This window comes from Triticum aestivum, chromosome 7B (assembly GCF_018294505.1).
Source record: "Triticum aestivum cultivar Chinese Spring chromosome 7B, IWGSC CS RefSeq v2.1, whole genome shotgun sequence".
Lineage (NCBI taxonomy): Eukaryota > Viridiplantae > Streptophyta > Magnoliopsida > Poales > Poaceae > Triticum > Triticum aestivum.
In genome coordinates, this window is record NC_057813.1 from 67878827 (window position 1) to 67883115 (window position 4289).

General features: G+C 49.6%; 1 pseudogene; it reads left to right on the forward strand.

Annotated features, from left to right (window-relative positions):
* The first annotated feature begins 3069 nt into the window (after nt 1–3069).
* Nucleotides 3070–3208, forward strand: LOC123163382 (uncharacterized; annotated as a pseudogene).
* The last annotated feature ends 1081 nt before the right edge of the window (nt 3209–4289 follow it).

A 4289-nucleotide genomic window follows, 5' to 3' on the forward strand; every position in this document is an offset into this window, starting at 1 on the left:
AGTTGTTATTTGATTAACGAGGTCACATCATTAGCAGAATGATCTGATTGACATGACCCATTCCATTAGCTTAGCACCCGATCGTTTAGTATGTTGCTATTGCTTTCTTCATGACTTATACATGTTCCTATGACTATGAGATTATGCAACTCCCGTTTACCGGAGGAACACTTTGGGTACTACCAAACGTCACAACGTAACTGGGTGATTATAAAGGAGTATTACAGGTGTCTCCAATGGTCGATGTTGGGTTGGCGTATTTCGAGATTAGGATTTGTCACTCCGATTGTCGGAGAGGTATCTCTGGGCCCTCTCGGTAATACACATCACATAAGCCTTGCAAGCATTACAACTAATATGTTAGTTGTGAGATGATGTATTACGGAACGAGTAAAGAGACTTGCCGGTAACGAGATTGAACTAGGTATTGGATACCGACGATCGAATCTCGGGCAAGTAACATACCGATGACAAAGGGAACAACGTATGTTGTTATGCGGTCTGACCGATAAAGATCTTCGTAGAATATGTAGGAGCCAATATGGGCATCCAGGTCCCGCTATTGGTTATTGACCAGAGACGTGTCTCGGTCATGTCTACATTGTTCTCGAACCCGTAGGGTCCGCACGCTTAAGGTTACGATGACAGTTATATTATGAGTTTATGCATTTTGATGTACCGAAGGTTGTTCGGAGTCCCGGATGTGATCACGGACATGACGAGGAGTCTCGAAATGGTCGAGACGTAAAGATTGATATATTGGAAGCCTATATTTGGATATCGGAAGTGTTCCAGGTGAAATCGGGATTTTACCGGAATACCGGGAGGGTTACCGGAACCCCCCGGGAGCTATTTGGGCCATAGTGGGCCTTAGTGGAAAAGAGAAGGGGCTGCCCTAGATGGGCTGCACGCCCCCCCTTCCCCTAGTCCTATTAGGACTAGGAGAGGTGGCCGGCCCCCTCCTCCTCTTTTCCCCTCCGAGGAATCCTAGTTGGACTAGGATTGGAGGGGGAATCCTACTCCCAGTGGGAGTAGGACTCTCCTGCGCCTCCCCCCCTTGGCCGGCCAGCCTCCCCTCCTCTCCTCCTTTATATACGGAGGCAGGGGCACCTCTAAACACACAAGTTGACACAAGTTGATCCACGTGATCTATTCGTTAGCCGTGTGCGGTGCCCCCTGCCACCATATTCCTCGATAATACTGTAGCGGAGTTTAGGCGAAGCCCTGCTGCTGTAGTTCATCAAGATCGTCACCACGCCGTCGTGCTGACGAAACTCTTCCCCGACACTTTGCTGGATCGGAGTCCGGGGATCGTCATCGAGCTGAACGTGTGCTCGAACTCGGATGTGCCGTAGTTTCGGTACTTGATCGGTTGGATCGAGAAGACGTACGACTACTTCCTCTACGTCGTGTCATCGCTTCCGCAGTCGGTCTGCGTTGGGTACGTAGACAATACTCTCCCCTCGTTGCTATGCATCACATGATCCTGTGTGTGCGTAGGAAATTTTTTGAAATTACTACGAAACGCAACACATTTATCTAAGTCAATTTGGTAACACCGTACCATTTTGCTCTAAGACTTTTCATCTTGAGTTTTCAGGTCGACGCATTGAGCTTTATTCATTGTCTGAAACCTGCAGCATGCAGAACCTCATTATTAAACCTATTGGAAATTTCACCAAAGAAAATCCATGTGTGGTCTTTATATGGGGAATACAATGTTACCAAACCATGCATGGTTGTCAGGTTACGAAAAAGGGTTTCCCCCGCTTTGTATTACAAAGCAACCAACTTCGATACAACCAATGATAGATGCTGGGGCGGAAGCAGCACAGTTATGCCCAAAAAAAATGAAAGAGAAAACAAAAAAGAAACAAATGCGAACAACGACAGATCAACGAAAATGATGAAGACTCACAACCGCTGCGCCCACCTGAGAATTCCACCACACTCCGAGCACTCCAGACCGCCGCATACCAAGCAACATCCTCAAGAAGGACCGCGACGCCGACGACGCTGCTGCCCAGACTAGTCCTAGGGTTTCCCCCGGTAAGTAGAGGATTGCGAGGGAAGGGGCAAACCCGACGCCCTTCAGGGAGGCACGGCGGCGCCCACAGACGTCACCACGTCGGTGCCGGAAAAGCCGACACGGATTTCTCCGGACCACCAACCATCCACGACTCCAGATGATCCATCATGCGCCACCAAACACGCCGCCCACCAACATGCGCCACCATAGCCGAGCAGTCCCCATCGCCATCTCACTGTGGCAAATGAAGCGAGACCGGCGGGAATAGAGAAAGCAACCGGGAACGAGGTGTTAACGAAAATATTTTAGAGTCCATATTTTGTACACGGTTTTGGTTAGAGATAAAACCAAATCGTATTTGAACTTTCCATATTCTTGTTTCCCACGTATGTAACAATCAGATCCTGTACATGCCGTGATGGAGGCTGTTTCCATCTTATATAAACACGCAGACGCGGCCTACTCAGGTAGGTAGAAACGCTTACCAAATTTTTACATGGTAATCAGAGCCAACCTTCCAAAACAAATCTAGTTTCCATCCTTTCCTCCACCTTCCATCCATGGCGTCCTCCAGTACCACGGCGCCGGCTCTCTACTCCAACCAAATCTCCGAGAAGCTTACTCGTGAGAACCATCTGCTATGGAAGGCCCAGGTGCTTCCGCAGATCAGGGGCGCTGGGTTGTACGGGTACCTAGATGGATCCGTCGCGGCACCAGAAGAGAAGATCTCGACCACGGACAAGGAGGGCAAGGTCACCTCCGTCCCCAACCCCGACTTCATCGCCTGGAGAGGGCAGGATCAGCAGGTCCTGTCCTACATCATCAACTCGCTGTCCAAGGAGGTACTCGTTCAGGTTCTTCATCTGGAGACCTCACACGCGGTATGGAGTGCCCTCACCAACATGTTTTCATCTCACTCCCGATCCCGCATCAACAATCTGCGCATCTCCCTCGCCAATGCTCAGAAGGGGAACCAATCTGTCCCGGCCTACTTTGCCCGGATGAAAGGTTTCGCCGATGAGCTTGCTGCTGCTGGAAAACCAGTTGGCGAGGATGAGCTCATCTCGTTTATCCTTGCTGGCCTCGATATGGACTACACCCCATTAGTCTCTGCCCTTGATGCGCAGACTACTCCTGTATCTCTTGATGCTCTCTATGGACAGATGGCGAATTTCGATCAACGGGTCGAGCTGCTGCAAGGGACCAACTCCGGCTTCAAGTCCTCGGCTAACATGGCTGCACGAGGGCGCGGGCGTGGCCGTGGCGCTCCTCGTGGTCGCGGCGGAGGCCGTGGCAGTAGCAACACGAGGGGTGGCAGCAGCACCAACGGCAACAACAACGCCCATCCCTTCAACAACAACAACAGGGGTGGACGTACAGGCAACATCAACAACAACCGTCCGACTTGCCAGATCTGCGGCAAGTCAGGCCATACGGCCATGGACTGCTGGTACCGCTTCACCGACGATTACCTTCCAGAAGAGAAGTCAGCGGGCGCCGCCAACCTGTCCTCCTACGGGGTGGACACCAACTGGTACGCCGACAGCGGGGCGACAAATCACATCACCGGAGAGCTAGAGAAGCTCACCGTCCGCGACAACTACCGCGGCACCGATCAGATCCACACCGCTGATGGTTCAGGTATGGACATATCCCATATTGGTCATTCGGTTATTAACACTCTCAATGATCAAATTCATCTCAGAAATATCTTGCATGTCCCCCACGCATCTAAAAATCTCCTTTCAGTGCATAAAATTGCTGTTGACAATCATGCTTATCTTGAGTTTTGGCCTACTTTTTTTGTGATTAAGGACCAAACAACGGGGAGAATTCTCTATCGAGGCAGATGTAGGGGAGGCCTCTATCCATTGATTCCAATTAGGACGTCGAATAAACAAGCCTTCGGTGCCATCAAGCTATCTCCAACACGGTGGCACGATCGTCTTGGCCATCCATCTTTTTCTATTGTTCAACGTGTGCTTAGGAATAATAAGCTCCCTTGTCATGGAGAGCTAAACCTTGAGTCTGTTTGTGATTCTTGCCAAAGAGCAAAGAGTCATCAGTTACCTTATCAAGTGTCCACAAGTGTGTCTACTGTTCCTCTTGAGTTAGTATTCTCTGATGTATGGGGTGATGCTCCTATTTCTGTTGGTAGACACAAATATTATGTTAGTTTCATCGATGATTACAGTAAATTTACTTGGATCTATCTTATTAAAAATAAATCCGATGTTTTTGAGGTTTTCCGCAATTTCCA